Consider the following 19,319-nt stretch of genomic DNA (forward strand, 5'->3'; position numbering starts at 1 on the left):
ACAGGGAAATGGATAGGATAAAGGTAGATATAGTAGGAATTAGCAAGGTTCGGTGAGAAGAGGAAAACAAAATTTAGTCAGGTGTTTTAGGAATAATTAACTCAGCTTCAAATAATGGGCAGGCAGGAGTAGGTTTCATAATGAACAAAAATATAGGGAAGAGAGTAGAGTATTTGCAAATGCATAGCGATAGAATCATTGTAATAAGGATAAAATCAAAACCTAAACCGACAACAATTGCTAATGTCTATATGCCTACAAGTGCTCATGATGATGATGAGTAGAGTGAGTATACAAAGAAATTGACGAGCAATTAAACACATAAAAGGGGATGAAAATTTAATAATAGTTGGAGATTGGAATGCAAGCATTGATAAAGGCAATGAAGGAATTACAGTGGGTGAATACGAGCCGGATAAAAGGAATGAAAGAGGGGACCGACTTGTAGAGTTTTGAACAAAGTATAATTACTAATTGCAGACGCCCAGTTTAAAAATCATAATAGAAGAATATACACATGGTAAAATCCAGGTGATACTGCAAGGTATCAGATAGATTGATTATATCATGGTTAAGTAAAGATTTAGAAATCAACTCCTAGACTGCAAAACTTACCCTGGAACAGACATTGATAGAGACCATAATTTAGTGATAATGAAATGTAGACTGGGGTTTGAAAACCTGAAGAAAAGGTGTCAGATGAATCTGTGGAATTTAGAGAAGCTTGATGAAGAGGAGGGGAAGAAGATTTTTGAGGAGGACATCACAAGAGATTTGAGTATAAATGATAAGGTAGAAAATGTAGAAAAAGAATGGGAGAATGTTAAAAAGGATATTCTTAAATTAGCAGAAGTGAACTTAGACGGAATAAAGAGAACTAGTAGAAAACCTTGGATTTCAGAGGATATATTGCAGTTGATGGATAATGTAGAAAATATAAGAATGCTAATGATAAAGAAAATAAAAGGAACTATCGACAATTAAGAAATACTATAAACAGGAAGTGCAAACTAGCTAAAGAAGAGTGGATTAAAGAAACGTGTTCAGAAGTGGAAAGAGAAATGAATATTGATAAAATAGACGGAGCATACAGGAAAGTAAGGAAAATTTTGGGGTACATAAATTAAAATCTAATGTGTAGAACAATAATGGTACATTGATTTATAATACGAAAGAAAAGGTCAATAGGTGGTTGGAATATATTGAAGAGTTATATGGAGGAAATGAATTAGAAAGTGGTATTATATAGGGAGAAGAAGAAGTCGGGAGAAACAATACTGAGATCTGAAGTTAAGAGAGCATTAAAATATTTGATTGGCAGAAAGACTCCTGGAATAAACGGAATACCTGTAGAATTACTGCACAGTGCAGGTAAGAAAGCGATAGTTAGATTATATAAAATGGTGTAGAAATAATGTAGATGGACCACTGAATATAAAAGTAGGAAGAGAAAAAGATTATGGAGGTAGAAGAACTTTAATATTGGGAAAAAAAAAAATAGTTAAAAGAAGGGACAGTTATAGGTCACATATTAAGTCGTCCTGGAATAGTCGTTTTAATATTGGAGGGACAGGTAGAAAGGAAAAATTTTGCAGGCAGGCAACGTTTGGAATATGTAAAACAAATTGTTAGGATTGTAGGATGTAGGGATTATACAAAAAGGAATGACTGGCACTAAATAGGAAATCTTGGAGAGCTGCATCAAACCAGTCAAATGACTGAAGACAAAAAAAAGGTTTTAAATAAAACAACACAGTCATTAATATTTCATGTGGTGCTACTGTACTGTATGTACAATGGCGAGTTTGAACAAAGTTGTTTGGTGTTCTCACAACAATGTTGAAATGACAAAAGCTCTGCCCCCCATTTACTTTTATATGTCGTAGGCAATGGAGATATATTTTAAATATTTGTGATATTATATTTTATTTGAGTACCTACTCAAATAGAAGAAAAGGTAAATAAATAAAGGTGAAGATAAATAAATTCACTTAATACTTGTATTGTTTTATAACATGTACATTATTATTATTAAATATTTACAAACAAATCTTTGTTATAAGAAAATAAATATTGGTTGATTATTCTGATTAAACTATAGTATGTTCTCACAAAAAAATTTAACCACAAACCATGGAAGCAAAATGAACTGTTCTGGCACTTGCCTTACAACCAAGGGAAACCATGGAAAAACCTTGGTCAGAACATCGACAATATTTTAAAACAATACAGCATTACAAAAAATTAAACGTTACAATCAGAAATAATTGTAATTTCTTCCAATTATATTACATTCTGAAATAAAATAAATTGAGAAAGAAAAATCTCATATTTTTTTGAACATATTCTTGTCAGGAAGGAGCTCTACATTAGTTAACATCAAACATTTACAATTGTCTTTACACATTCACGATTATAAATACAAATAAGAACAAACCCTTGTTTTGATATAAAAAAAAATTAAGTTTTAATACATTAATGTATATTTACTGAGCAACATGAAAGTTTTTATTCATAATATTTGTAATTAAAACTAAATATTTTTATTTTTTCTTTTGTAAAAGAAATAACCATTTTCACAATTACATATATAAATAGTATAAAAGTAATTAAATTAATAAAAAGTTTTTCAGTAATAAAATAATTGTTAATATAAATTTAACACACAACAAAATCAGAAAGAAATTAACCAAATAAATATTTAAAAAAATATTGTACTTGAAATAATAATTAACAATATTACTTTCAATGTCGAAAAAAAATTAATTTTACATAATATAAAACTAAGAATTATAATCTTAATAAAAAATATCTGCACAATATTTCCAAATAAGGATTTATAACATTACAATACATTTAATATAAAACAACGTGAATTAAAAAGATAAATTAGGATTTTGTTTTGATTTTCCTTGAAAATCTGATTTTCTGTATTAATTTTAATAATTAACTGACACAAAGTACACGAAAATGATTCGATTATGAAATCAGTTTAAAAGTATATCCTTCTGCAACCTCAAAATGTTAAACTTTGTTCAAAGTTTATAATCATGATCTCAGTAAGACAGATAAAATAGCACAGCCTGTTACTGGAATAAAAATTCATTTAACTTAATGTACGGAACCTTTTTACAGTTGTAAATGAGGTTTTTGTAATTTCATGAGCTGAATAAATATTTTAAAAGATGGTAAATCTGCGGTAATACAATGTCTGATTGATAGTATTTGGAATGTAGAGTATGCCAACAAATCTTTAAGTCTGCCTCATCAATTTCAGTGGATTTAAACATCCAACAAATCTTTTATTTTAAAGAAGTAATTTTCAATACATCGACAACAGTATTCAAAAGAATCAATATTTTAAATGTAAATAATATTACTGCAATACAACTCAATTGAATTTACACTGTATTCTTAAATTAATGCATCTTCTTAAGTTAGTTAATTTGCAAATGATTTTTATATTAAGTACCTTGTAAGAAGCTTTTTAGTTAATCTTTAAGACCATTGATATTTACAAACTGATGAAGGTAACAAAAATAATTATAATTTGATGAAATTTGCGACTGTCATATGAACAACTTAACAGATGTTATTCAACGATTTGGTTCCTTAATTTCTGAACTCAGTGATGTTATGATGAAATCTTAACTATAAGTGCTATACTCCCTCTGTCATGATGATCCTACATTTGATGAAATCTGCAAAGATATATAAATAGTCTTTTAAATACTTGTGTTAGAAAAAATTGTTAAAATAAATAAACATAATGGATTATGTTTCCGTCATTTCCCTGAAAAATGGAGCGGTCATTTCATGACCGCTCCATTTCTCAGAAATCTTTTAGATTTTTGCATCTTGGGATGCATGAAAAATATTGTATATAAAACAAAAATACATCTAATGAGGAATTAATTGTTCGCATTATGGATGCTGCCTAGTAACTTAAGGATAGCCCTGAAGAACTATGAAGAGCTACAAAAGCGAGCCAAGAAATATTTTGAAACTGGCAGGCTTGTTTTTGAATGTTTATTATAAACAGATAGGTACGATCTTCTGTATTGTTTCTAAATAAAATTCTAATTTTTCTAAACTTTCTTTGTTTTATTCAAATTATCTTACACCATTTTGTTCAGAATTAAGTTCTCTACAAATTTTATTTAAAGGTTTTAGATGTTTATTACACATTTAACAAATTTATTGTACGTCAAACATAAAAACGGGTTTTTTACCCTAATTTATTGATTTTCATCCCAGATTCCTTAAAAACTACTACAGATACAGTTGTGGTAGGTATTTTATTTCATTTTTAAGATAAAAAACCATTGAAATCACTAATTCTGCCCCCTAATCAATGTCCAAAAAATTTCAGTATGACCTGTTTCACCTTTTGGTGAAACAGGTCTTTCAACACCTCTTTCAGGGGTTGCTGAAGTCTGAGTGAAATCTGTCATTAACCATTACTCACAAACGAAGCATTTAAGGGCGTACATTTATATGAAATTTTCCATCAATTTAAGGTGTAGAATATGTTATGAAAATCTCGGGAGAACTTTTTTATACATCTATACAACTTGATTTCAATTTCTTTTTCTTCTTCTTTTTATAAAATTTAGTTTCCGCGAATCACAGTCGGGTATTACTTCTGAGGATGATATGTGAGTGTAGATGAAGTGTAGTCTAGTTCAGTTTTAGGTCGACCATTTCTGAGATGTGTGGTTAATTGAAATCCAACCACCAAAGAACACCGGTATCCGCGATCTAGTATTCAAATCTGTATTAAACTGACTTTACTAGGATTTGAATGTTGGAACTCGCGGCTACAAAATCAGCTGATTTGTGAAGTTCGCTACACCCAGTGGATGTAATGTCAATTTCAAAAAAAAAAAACTGCAAGTTGGCTATAGTTTCAAACGTTATGTAAGACTCCCTCTTGTATATATTGCTATGACCAACCGTTATTTTTCTATTGGAGCTAAAGAACATATTAATAATATAAAGAAAGTCTGTTTCGATAAATCCAATTATGCTAATCATATTTTATAAAATAAACATAATTACAACTAATTATTAAAAAAATAATTACAAATAATTTTATTAAAATATTAGATTTTCCCACCGATTATTATAAAACAAGCAATCTCGAAACATTATTGTAATAACAATAAATTAATAAAGGAACATATAAAATTTGAAGATGATTTTCTATTTAAATTAATAATTATCAAGTTTTCTAACTTATTTCCGTATACAATGACGTCCTATTCGTAGGTTATTAGTAATGTATAATTTTTTATTTACGTTTTTAATTTTAATGTTTTAAATTACAAAAAAAAAGTATCTCTTCTGCGGATTGTCGAATGACCCAAAGCCCTAAGGTTATAATATGATGTTGGTAAGGGTGATTTTTTTATTATAACAAATTATTTAACCTAACTTGCTAATTTATAAATAAATGTTTTTTCTGATCTGAAGAAATATAAAATTTGAAAAAAATTATAGTTTTATTTCAAGTTCATATTAACTATTTAATCAAACACATGAAATAATATTAATGTAAATACATCAATAATATGTTACTACAAAATAATTAACGGTTAAGAAATCGTTACTGAAAATTATTTCGAGCATATACTTATATCTGAAGTGGTCGCAGATAAATCATATGTTTGCCCATTTTTTAATTCATCAACAGAACAATATTGTTTTTGTAAAAGTAAATCTTTTAATTGTAAAATAAACTGATTGTACCTTTCTCACACAGTATGCGTCTAAGTAAGCTTAGTGTTTTGTAAAGGTTCTTCAGAGTAAAACGGTTCACTCAATTTTGTTAACAAACAAAACCAATTTTATCATCCCACAAGAATCTATCAAATAAAAAACCCAGACGTTTTGTTTACGGACAACAAAAATAGTATCAGTATCATTAATGGGAATTCTGGCCATGCTATCTGCAATGTTATGTTAGATGGATACATCTAGTGAATAATTTTTTAAAGCTGCAATTATGCAATTTTCAATTTATTTTTAATAATTATCTTTAGAAATAGGTAGTTGTGTTACCTGTGAGAACAATCACATCATTAATAAACAATAAAGAAAGCAAGAACTTTTATCTGAGGTGCTCCACATTCTACAACTTGAAGTGTGAACCTAAATTTACATGTGCATTTTTTGTCAAAAGATAAAATTTCTACTACCTGTTCACAATTTGTGAGGTACGATTTGAAATTAAATTTTCTCCTCTGATACTGATACTACAGTTACTAAGTAGTTTTATCGGTATAATAAATGTTTTAAAAATATATCAGAAAATTTAAAATTACATTTTTTTTATCTTAAAGAATTTAAAATACTTTCCAAAAACTGGGAAATTGCTACGTAGTACACCTGCTGTTAAGCTGTCCTGTCAGTACACTGCACAATAATATTTATAAAGAATAAACATAGCAATATACGTGACTTTCTATTAATTATCATGCATTTGAGTATGATATTTTAAGTACATTATAATACACATCTTACTCTGTTCAAGTAGCATTTAGGTAGGTAATACAGAACTTACTTTAAGAACCGATTCAATGTATGAAAAACAGAATAAAAATCCATTTATTACCATCAACCATTCTATCTATCTCTATCCATATTATCAATCCCTTTTTTGTTTTTTAAAAATTTATTTCTCATTAGTAAGTTTTAAATGAAAAAGATTTATAAGATTAAGAATTTAATATGGTACTTAGAACAAAGTAATGTATGATAACAGAATGATCTCGGAGGCAAATGTTAGATTTGAAGGCGTAATAAATCATGAAAGTGTATTTTATATGATATTGCTGATAATAGATTGGAAGTGACAAATTATGTCGATTGTAGACTACATCAACAGCAGCTGTAAGGTGAGTTTTTTTTCAGAAATTATATTTTGATAACAGAAACTTTCCCACCACTGTACCTCTCCTGAACAACATTGCAAAATGACAAGTTTGATTTAAAATACAATTTTTCTTTACTAGTCAATAAATAAACTGCCATGATTACATTAATTTTCAATGATTATCTCTTCATCTCATATGTACTATTAAATTATATTTTTTGGTTTAACCGTTAAGAATTTTATTATCACAAAATGACATCATTTATTAAAATATAATTTTTAGTTAAGGCAGAAACTACATGTAAGTGCAGGTACACAAATTTTTAGTGGATAACAAAGTAAATTATTTACTACCATAATTTACAGGTAAGTTGCAATTAAAAATCACACCTGAAAGTGAATTAATGATTTAAAGGGTTTTTGTCTCTGTGAGCTTTATTCTCTTAACACTTATTCAAAAAAAAATATATATAAGTGATCTTTGTATGGTTTGAAAATTATAATACTCTAGCAGATTTTGTAAATTCTGCAAAAGAATATCAGTGGTTATAAATATCATTTCCCAACAGTGAAAGTGGAGATGTCACTCTTACCCCAAAATACATAAAAAACTTTCTCATGAAAATTAAATAATCGTTTCTCTCTCTTTGATAGATACATTAAAACCTGCCACCATATGCTTCATCTCTTATATGAAGTAATTTGAAAGACAACCTGGAACTTTAGATGTTATCCAAATTAATCCCTTCATTACTAATATTTTATTGATTATTAAGACAAATTGTTATTCATACAATGGAATTTAATTACATTCATAAGCCTTTAAATATTATAATATCGAATCAAGAATCTATGAGTTAATTCCAAGTTTTCCTAATTTTTAAAAATGTTTTCTCTCAACTTAAAAAACCTATGAACTTTTTTTTTCTTTTTGCTAGAGCCCTTCTAATCTTTCCTTACACATGTCTTCACCCCCCTGTAAGAGCTGCTGGACATTCTTAAATGTACATTGATGTTACCACTTTTCTGCATAAAATTTTTAATGGTTTTTACTTATTGCATTGCACATTTTATATATTGTAATAAATAAATTGAAAACTCACCGATTACTGTTTCTTCTCCAATCTAATTTGATGAAAATGACAATTCTATCTATGATTAAAGTCAGGGATAAAAGTCCTCCATCTGACATTGCTGAAAAAGAAAACTTACCAATTTAGTTGTTATTAAATTACAAATAAGTAACAAAGTCTATAAGTTGTATTGGTATAAATTTTTGTTTAATGATATTTAGTTAACACAAAATTCAATCCACCTTAAAATTATAAAATTTAACTTTATGCTTTTTGTTATGAAGAAATTTGGTGAATTAAATTATAAGAAGTGTAAATTAATTCATCAAGACATCTAAGTTTAGTCTGTTGTGCTTTTAATATAATAATTTGCCTGCGATATAAGTCTCATAAGCAGACGGATATCACTCTGTTAAGGGGCCATTAAGAAAGTAGCTATTGCCTCAGCCTAAGAGATAAATCCAGAATTTTATCAAAGACAAAGCTCAAAGATGTAATCGATATTCATGGAATCTATTTGAGTTATAAGGGATTCCAATCGACTCAAGGAATCTAGTTCACAATAATTAATATTTTTATGTCTCTGAAGGAGTCATAACTCAACAGATAACCTACCTGACATGACACATATCTATTTCCAAAAAAACGCGGAGCCAATCTTAATAAAAACTGAACATCAATAGTTAGGCTTTCTGAGGAAAATGGATATTTTAATGGTTTTCCTGATGCCTTTCCCACAAAAATTATTGCATACCATCATGAAGCTGACTAAACTATAGCTGATATTCAGCCCTGAAATTGGTCCTTTCACTCTGTTCATCACATTGACCGGTTGTATAGTGTCATCATAAATTTAAAGAAATCAACTTTAATGGGAAACTTGTATCTCGCATGACTTGTATAGCACAGAATTCACAGATCAGGAATTTACAATTGACAATTGACAATTTACTTGTTCAACCACTTCTTCATTCTATTTAGTGCTGGTAAAGGAACAATTGATGAAAGACATGATGATATTGCTGTTTCCAACTGTGAGATGTGTTTTGTAATTCATTTTTTGTGAGCAAACTTACAGTTAAACTAAAATCTGTAGATTATAATCTCATGTTTATACTAATATTATGAGTGACATAGTCATGGTGCCAGAAAATCATGAACAGCTGAACATTGATTTGTAATCAAGAATTACCTTAAACCCGATTGATATTTAAATATTTATTTTAAAAAACGATAGAACCGGAGCTGTTATGATTTTATTTTATAATTTTTTTTTTATTTCTAGTTACTTAGGAAGAAATTGTACCTTGAAAAAAAAAATCAATAAAATAATTATAATCATTTATATATGTCATATGCCGTAAACAAAAGATTGAATGCGACAAGATACGAGATGCATGTCCCACAAAATAGCATTGGCATTCTCAAGAAAAAAGAATTTCATGCCGGGCATAGTAAGGAAAGTGAGGACTGAAACAATTGCCCATCATCTTCTACACAGAGTAGGCCAGTCCCACTAAAACGCAGAAAATCTTTCAGCTCTACAAGCAACACCTTCACTCCATTCACCACTGGGACTGGTCGTGTATGAAAATCATTATTCTTAATGAAATAGAAAGCAATTGTACCGCTTATCTCTTTTGTGGTTTATATGCATCAGTACATTGCGATTGTGACAGATTATGTAATTCAATAACTGAAGATAAAACTTCTGCTAGGTCAAAGAAAATTATTTGCGAAATGTACCTCACAGTTGGGAACAGTAACATCATGTGTTTCATCGACTACTCTTTTACCAGCTTTAAATGAATGAACATGTAATTAAATTATCCATAGCTGATTGGTGTTAGCGTATTATATACTTTGCTTCTACTTACTAAAAATGTAATTAATTCTTATAATCTAATATCATTGTAGATGTAAAATAGTTAATAAAAATTATTTTTTTTAAATTATTAAAACATTTCTCCTGACATTAGGTATTCGTGTGTGATCCTCGTATGTCCCAACCGTAACCGGCAGAGGACCACTTCCTCATGATGAGAGTTTCTGCAAGAGGAGCCCCATGGCAACACTGAATCCTTAATCCATTGCGAGTTTGTTATCGACGGTAGCCGTCCAGTCGCGTTGCCACCTCACTCGCAGTGATTGTTTTATATGATTGATAAAATCAAAGGTACTAACTCGGGTGGTGAAAGGAGGCTGAATACACGCTTCCTTGGCAGCAGAATCTGCTCTTTCGTTACCTAGAATTCCAACGTGGCTGGGGATCCAGCAAAAACCTACCTCCCTGTTGCGTTTATTTAACTCAGCGATTTTATCATAAATGTCAATGACGATAGGATGTTTGGAATAAAGATTTTCCAACGCCTGGAGATCACTGTACGAGTCACTGCAAATAAGAATGCTCCTATATTTAGGGCCAACGATACTTAGAGCCCTATCCACAGCGAGTAGTTCTGCGGTGAACACACTCATAACACCGGGTAGGCCAAACATATAGGACTGTTCATTGATAACAAAAGCACAACCAACATTACCGCCATGCTTCGACCCATCAGTATGTATCACCACGCCTGGGTTCGACTTGGCGAGGAGAAACTGAAACATCTGCCGGAAAACAATAGGTGGTGTGGAACGCTTATCGTACGTTGTAAGATCAAATGTAAAATTTACATGGTTTATTCTCCACGGGGGGTTCAAGCACGGACATGATGGAAAGAACAAGGGAGAGTCAACACTCATATGCTGCAGCAGACGTCGTGTACAGACACCCACAGGCGCAGTACAACGCGGACGTTCCTCATATTAGGATTCTTAAGAACTGGGTCAAAAGCTGGGTGATTCGGCTGTCCACTGAGACAGCCGAATCATACAGACATCTGTTGTTGCCTACTACAGAGCTTAACATTTTATTCAGTCTAACTTCAATTGTCTATAATGTGTGTTGTGTTCACACAGTTATTAGTGTTTTGCTATATTTTCATAAATTCTTTATAGTACTGAAAAGATTTTTTTCTCATTTTTATTTGCTACATTGCCTCTAAAACGTTGGTGGATGCTCAAATCATCCAGACAATTATTGTTACATTAGAGGTAAATGTACGCATAAATCTCAAAGAAAAACTTATCTCTGAATCGATAAAAACTGCCTGTTAATTTTGATTGCGCACTCAGGGATCAAGATAAAATCTGGGTGCCCCATGTTAAAAAATAATAAGAAAATAAATGATGCATTTCATTCTATAAAAATATTAAATATGATTTTTAAAAAAATAATATAAAAATTAGTAAAAGGATCAGGTGGTATACTGATATCCTGTATCGATTTTTGTTACCATTCAACATTATTCTTAGCTGAAAATTTTAGCTCGGCCAAGTAGGTTCATATAACACATATTCCTGGATGCGATATAGATTTGTTACCATCTACATCAGTGAACCTTAATTCAGAATAATGTTTTTGCATTTATTCTTGGTAAAGCGCTCTGATCTTGTATAAGAGGAATCCTTGCTGCCTTAAAAGGGGCTTAGAATTTTTTTAAGCGAGTTGTCTTGTTTAGCAATCTTCCTTTCTCACCTTCTATCTTCAACTTTTTTTCTTTTATTTTCTTCTACCTTGATCTATTTAAAGGGTGTTTTTCAATGATTTCTCAATGGATATCTACCCGATGCGGGGTCTGTAAAAAATTCACTGTTCTTTGTATCTATCTAGTCTGGAAGAAGGTATAGCTTTTCTTGTGTACCTACCTAGCTAGTGATTCTATTTCTGTAAAAAATGTCTATATAAATACTTGTACCTCAGGTTAAATATTTAAGAAATAAAAATGGACCACCTAATCATTCCTAATAAATATTTTTGTTAGAAAAAATTAAGTGCTATCATACATGAAATGAATTAAATAACTAAAACAAAACTACTTAATTTCACAACCGCTAATTGAATTTGTCTTATTTTCTTTTGTTTCAGGTAACTCAACGGTTCATTTAATATTCTAAGGGAGAGCTGCCATGTAAGTGGCCCTCCTTACATTGTGGTACTCCCTTTTATTGTAGGATAATTTTCTACTAAAGGTACTTACTTTTGTTATTATTGTTTAATATAAATTTTCATGTTAAAAATAAGTTGTATAGTTTTTAAGTTGATAGTATAATATTCTTATAAAATTGCGGTAGGTGCCTAGTCCCAGTAGGGTCCCCTGATAGGAACTTTCCTTTAGGGAATTTTTTATGTCTATTTTTGTGCATGTTTCTATTTCAGGTTCAACATAAATTTTACATTAAAATTACTTAGATAAGCAGTGTAAATTAAGTTTTATGAAAATAGATATAAATTTTGTATATGCTGTGTATGTTTTTTCAGGTACAACGTAGATATTATTTTATTATTAGTTAAGTCGCGTCCGCGATCCCAATGTAAAACTTGTAACTTTAATTAGACGATGCACTCAAATCATTTTTGATTGTGTCTTTAAACGCCAAAAATACTATCCTCGTGCTAACAAAACAAGTGTTGACTGCAACAACTTCAGTTTTGTCCTACAATTCGATTTACTCAAAGACCTCGAAACAGATTTACAAAGTTAGTAAGCCTCTGATAAAAACATACCGTTCTCTCTTTGCTCTGATCCGTATTTGGGAGTGAGGTCGATGCCTAATCACAGACAATGACTCGAGGCCTCCTTGTACATTTCTGATGCACTTTGACCTTCAGCGTCAAGGTGCATTGCACCTTGTACAAGGGAGTCCTTGCACAAGGACATGTAGGGAGTCCTACATGACAAAACATCCTTGTCGGACTCCCTTTCTTATTACGGCTTCTTTCTTATGTTCTTCGATTATTACTGTTCCAGTTTGGTTCCTGTAAATGTCAGCAATTGCTCTTCTATCTCTATACTTGAACCGTAAACTTTTTAAAATGCTGAACATAGCATTTTTAACCTGGCGATAATGTTCAGTACTCTTTCGTTATATGTTACCCAAAAATTCTTGCACAAATCACTCAAAAATAATTATCATGTTAAAAAACCAATTTTAAATCGAGAAAAAATGTTTTTCAATTTTTGAAAAAACTTTGTCAAATTTTTTCTATATTTTTTTTTTAAATTATCGGAACGTAAAATTATAATTTTACATTTAGACCGTATATTGTAAAAATCGGAGGGGCTCTGCCCCCCCCCCACATGATCCCCTTGAACAATCATTATACAGAGTGATTCAGGAGGATAAGGCAATACTTTGACAACTCATTCTTGAGGCTAAAAATAAGAAAAAAGTTCACATAAACATAGCTCCGAAAACGCTTTGTTAGCGAGTTATACAGAGTGAAAGACTTCGCTCGAGTTTCAGTTCCTCCGGTAAATTAAGGCTTTCTGAAATTCTGGGAAGGTCAATTAAGGGGCAAATTCAATTGTTTCTTACGGTTTTTGAGCTGGGAAATCAAAAAAATAGGTCCCAGAACTGTATCTGTCATAGTTTCTAAGGTATCCCGTGTAACAACATTATAAGTATACTACTTATAAGAATTTTTACGTATTTTTCAAATTTACCTTATGCTTCAAAGTAATTGATAGTGATTTAAGGGGAGGTAATACAAAATTAAGGAATTTCTTTTTCATTTTGCCTCTAATTCAAGCATATTTTTTCGGGTAAAACCTGAATTACAGCTTTGGAATTTTTCAGTTGTGAATTTTTGTTTCAATTCTTAATGCTGGCTTTCAGATGGGTATTTACGTTAGAGAATTTTTTTTATTTCATTTTTTGGCTTCATCATTAGAATCATTATTTGAGTTTCAAGTAAGCATTGGGTGTGTGTGTGTTTATAAATAGTGAGTTAATCGTTCGATTATTTTGTTGTTAAATACAAAATGGCCTCGAAAAACCAAATATATAGTTTGAAAAGCTGCAACTCGTCAAGGAAGAAAAGAAATGGGGAAAAAGCACGTGTTAATATAGAACCAAGTGCTAATTTGGATTAAGTTCAGGTAACATTTGTAGGTTGTCAAATTTCAAGCAGTGTACTAGTAATGTAGCACACACATGTATTAATATGTCGATAAACAGCCCACTGTTTTTGATAGTTGCATATGAAAATGTTTTACCTGTAAAGCAAAAGCTTGTCCGTTGGTAGAAGTACTAAATCGGTAATTATAATTAGAAACATTAAAATAGAAAACTTTAGTTTTCTTCAGTTTCTCCTCTTCTCCCCCTACACACACACATATACACAATATTGATACCACGATGTATATTAATATAACATTTAAATTTAAAATTGACTACTCTTTCATTTAGACAAAATCACCGTTGAATACAGTGCTTCCATTTCATCTAATCAATTTTAAAGTAAAAAATTCACTCTTTTAAATTAATTAATTTAAATTATAATTACAGGTACTTCTTACACTACCCATTAGGCACTTAAAGAACATAGGTGTAAACAAATAAAGATTTTTAAAACAGTGTACAGTAAGGCCTTTGAACAGTAACATTTTCTGTAAAAGTTTGCTTAGTGTTATAATAGCTTTCACCCGTAGCTGTTACCACTTCATTTGTAAAAGGTTAGAAGACCTTATAAACAAAAGAGATTAATGTAAAATACAGGTATTTACTGAAAAAAGGTGGAAGAATGTTTTCCTAGTCGTACCACACATTACCTGTACAATAGCATTTTGCAAAATTATAATCAGGTGAAGATAGCCAATAAGTTGATCCCCAGCAATGCAATCCATAGTTAATTTTGAATGAACTATATCAAAGTAGATTTGATGAAGATCATGTAAACAAATACCTCTTAAAAAATCTTTACTCGTATATGTAAATTCCTTGATAATTTGCAGTCTACCATCAACCCTAAGTATTTAATACATTCACCCAAGATACGACTGAAAAGTGACATTGTATTTGAATACGAGCACAATCAACACTGGCATATTAATGGAGCTAATAATCTGGAAGCAGATGATAAAAAAGAAATTAGATATTTAATTTTTAAAGCATTCCAGATAAGTCTGTCACCTATCAATATTCTTAGATGAATGTACTAGAGCAACATCTGCAAAAGATATATAGCTTTCTCTTACTGTAAAATTTTTGTGAAATAGGTCTTTAAGAATAATAAATAGAATAGGTCCTTAATAATCGGGCTATGGGGATTATACAATTCACCGGAAGATTATTCCTCATAACAATCGCCCACAATTATGCATTTGCTTCTGCCTTATAGATGATATGCAAACATTTTAAAGCTAGATCTCTAATTTAAGTTATATACATTTTAAAAATGAATTTGATGACTAATCGTATCAAGTACTTTATAAATACTAAGAAATAATACAGAAATATGCATTGCAAATTCAGTACTCCCCCTCCCTACTGAAACCCAAATCACTTTCTTTTTTTTTGTCTTCAGTCATTTGACTGGTTTGATGCAGCTCTCCAAGATTCCCTATCTGGTGCTAGTCGTTTCATTTCAGTATACCCTCTACATCCTACATCCCCAACAATTTGTTTTACATATTCCAAACGTGGCCCGCCTCCACAATTTTTCCCTTCTACCTGTCCTTCCAATATTAAAGCGACTATTCCAGGATGCCTTAGTATGTGGCCTATAAAGTCTGTCTCTTCTTTTAACTATATTTTTCCAAACACTTCTTTCTTCATCTATTTGCCACAATACCTCTTCATTTGTCACTTTATCCACCCGTAAGAAAATTAAATTTCCTTAATTTTTGGTGTAAACAAGTTATATTTCTTACTGAAGGCTCGTTTAGCTTGTGCTATTCAGCATTTTATATCGCTCCTGCTTTGTCCATCTTTAGTAATTCTACTTCCCAAATAACAAAATTCTTCTACCTCAATAATCTTTTCTCCACCTATTTTCACATTCAGTGGTCCATCTTTGTAATTTCTACTACATTTCATTACTTTTGTTCTGTTCTTGTTTATTTTCATGCGATAGTTCTTGCGTAGGACTTCATCTATGCCGTTCATTGTTTCTTCTAAATCCTTTTTACTCTCGGCTAGAATTACTATATCATCAGTAAATCGTAGCATCTTTATCTTTTCACCTTGTACTGTTACTCCGAATCTAAATTGTTCTTTAACATCATTAACTGCTAGTTCCATGTAAAGATTAAAAAGTAACGGAGATAGCGAACATCCTTGTCAGACTCCCTTTCTTATTACGGCTTCTTTCTTATGTTCTTCAATTATTACTGTTGCTGTTTGGTTCTTGTACATGTTAGCAATTGTTCTTCTATCTCTGTATTTGAACCCTAATTTTTTTTAAATGCTGAACATTTTATTCCAGTCTATGTTATTGAATGCCTTTTCTAGGTCTATAAATGCCAAGTATGTCGGTTTGTTTTTCTTTAATCTTCCTTCTACTATTAATCTGAGGCCTAAAATTGCTTCCCTTGTCCCTATACTTTTCCTGAAACCAAATTGGTCTTCTCCTAACACTTCCTCCACTCTCCTCTCAATTCTTCTGTATAGAATTCTAGTTAAGATTTTTGATGAGATGACTAGTTAAGCTAATCCAGTTTGTATAATCTATCAATCGCTTCCTCACCTGCACTGCGCAGTAATTCTAAGATATTCCGTCTATTCCAGGAGCCTTTCTGCCATTTAAAACCTTTAATGCTCTCTTAAATTCAGATCTTAGTATTGTTTCTCCCATTTCATCCTCCTCAACTTCCTCTTCTTCCTCTATAACACCATTTTCTAATTCATTTCCTCCATAAAACTCTTCAATATATTTCACCCATCTATCGACTTTACCTTTCGTATTATATATTGGTGTACCATCTTTGTTTAACACATTATTAGATTTTAATTTATGTACCCCAAAATTTTCCTTAACTTTCCTGTATGCTTCGTCTATTTTACCAATGTTCATTTCTCTTTCCACTTCTGAACACTTTTCTTTAATCTACTCTTCTTTCGCCAGTTTGCACTTCCTGTATAGCATTTCTTAATTGCCGATAGTTCCCTGTACTCTCTTCATCACTAGCATTCTTATATTTTCTACGTTCATCCATCAGCTGCAATATATCGTCTGAAACCCAAGGTTTTCTACCAGTTCTCTTTATTCCGCCTAAGTTTGCTTCTGCTGATTTAAGAATTTCCTTTTTAACATTCTCACATTCTTCTTCTACATTTTCTACCTTATCTTTTTTACTCAGCCCTCTTGCAATGTCCTTGTTTATTTCTTGTCTTCTTTATAGCAGATAAGATAGAGGGATTACATTAACTGAAATTTACTTAACATGAGTAGAGAGATCTTATCGAAAAAAGAGGAAAAACTTCCTTTTATGATGAAATTTTTTTAATGCATATAATCAAATATTTCTTCAAACTCTGTTTATGGAAATCCCTTTATTTTAAAAAAACAATCAACCCAAGTATTTAATAAAATTCACCTGAGATATCACTTAACAGTCGCATTCTATACAAGCACAGCCACCATTAACATACCGTTAATGGTGACTGTGCTTATTAGTTCCATTAACATACCGTTAATGGCACTAATAAGCTGAAGCAGATTGTGAAGTAAAAAGTAGATATTTGATTTTTAAAGTGTTATGAACTAATTTACTGACATAAAACTATAAGCCTAAATTATCCAGATCACTCTGCATTATAGTTTGCAACCTATCAAGATTCTTATGAATATACTAGAGTAGTATCATCTGCAAAAGATGTAGCTTTGCCATAAAATTTATCTTAAAATTTATTTATTTTTTTGATAGTAGGACGTTAATAAAAATTATAAATAAACTAGATCTAAGAACCATGTTCATTAAAAATAGCAATTTTACCTTCAGCAGAAACAACATTTATGTATGTTTTTTATATCTTTTATTTAATAGTAAGCATAGAAGTATACTGGTTTTTTAATTCTCCACTGATTCTTTGCAGGTAATTCCCTCATATTTTTAAAATGTTTTTTAGCTGCCATAATCCACATATATATATTTTTCTTAAACTTTCAGTCTTAGTTTTGTGGCTTTGAAAATTTTATGCCATATCCTATATAACCTGTCTCTGAAAAATGGTAATGCACAGTCCAACCTTATCCATGGTTTAAAATAAATAAATAGATTTATTTCAAAATAAATAACAGATTTTGATTGATTAATAAACCCTAATATTTTTTTTTTTTTGTCTTCAGTCATTTGACTGAAGACATTTGACTGCACCTCTCCAAGATTCCCTATCTAGTGCTAGTCATTTCATTTCATTTCAGTATATACCCCCTACATCCTACATTCCTAACAATTTGTTTTACATATTCCAAACGTTGCCTGCCTGCACAATTTTTTTCTTTTACCTGTCCCTCCAATATTAAAGCGACTATTCCAAGATGCCTTAACATGTAGCATATAACTTTCTCTTCTTTTAACTGTATTTTTCCAAATACTTCTTTCATCATCAATCTGCCACAACATCTGTTCATTTGTTGCTTTATACACCCATCTGATTTTTAACATTCTTCTGTAGCACCACATTTCAAAAGCTTTTAATCTTTTCTTCTCAGGTACTTCGATTTTCAGTTTCTCTTCCATATAAAGCTACACTCCAAACTTTCAAAACTCCTTTCCCCATTTAAATTAATTTTTGATGTAAAGAAATTATATTTCTGACTGAAGGCTTGTTTCGCCTGTACTATTTGGCATTTTATATCACTCCTGCTTCATCCATCTTTAGTAATTCTACTTCCCAAATTACAAAATTCTTCTACCTCCACAATCTTTTCTCTTCGTATCATTCAGTGGTCCATCTTCGTTATTTCTACTACATTTCATTACTTTTGTTTTGTTCTTGTTTATTTTCATGCGGTAGTTCTTACATAGGACTTCATCCATGCTGTTCATTGTTTCTTCCAAATCTTTTTTACTGTCACCTAGAATTACTATATCATCAGTAAATCGTAGCATCTTTATCTTTTCACCTTGTACTGTTACTCCGAATCTAAATTGTTCTTTAACATCATTAACTGCTAGTTCTATGTAAAGATTAAAAAAGTAATGGGGATAGGGAACATCCTTGTCAGACTCCCTTTTTTTATTACGGCTTCTTTCTTATGTTCTTCTATTATTACTGTTGCTGTTTGGTTCCTGTAAATATTCGAATTTGTTCTTCTATCTGTGTACTTGAATCCTAATTTTTTTAAATTCTGTACATTTTATTTCAGTCTACGTTATCAAATGCCTTTTTTAGGTCTATAAATGCCAAGCATGCTGGTTTGTTTTTCTTTAATCATCCTTCTACTATTAATCAGGGTGCTAAAATTACTTCCTTTGTCCCTGTACTTTTCCTGAAACCAAATTGGTGCTCTACTAACACTTCTTCCACTCTCCTCTCAA

The 19,319-nt window shown here is 30.8% G+C and overlaps 1 long non-coding RNA gene across 1 annotated transcript in view; it reads left to right on the top strand.

Annotated features, from left to right (window-relative positions):
- The first annotated feature begins 5,289 nt into the window (after positions 1-5,289).
- The window catches only part of LOC142320118 (uncharacterized), a 36,567-nt gene continuing 22,537 nt past the window's right edge, over positions 5,290-19,319 (top strand). Inside the window, exons 1-2 of the long non-coding RNA XR_012755292.1 lie at positions 5,290-5,395; positions 11,921-12,024. This is a non-coding gene — a long non-coding RNA (uncharacterized LOC142320118). The remainder of the gene's footprint in view (positions 5,396-11,920; positions 12,025-19,319) is intronic.

The sequence above is a fragment of the Lycorma delicatula genome, chromosome 2 (assembly GCF_047948215.1).
Source record: "Lycorma delicatula isolate Av1 chromosome 2, ASM4794821v1, whole genome shotgun sequence".
NCBI lineage: Eukaryota > Metazoa > Arthropoda > Insecta > Hemiptera > Fulgoridae > Lycorma > Lycorma delicatula.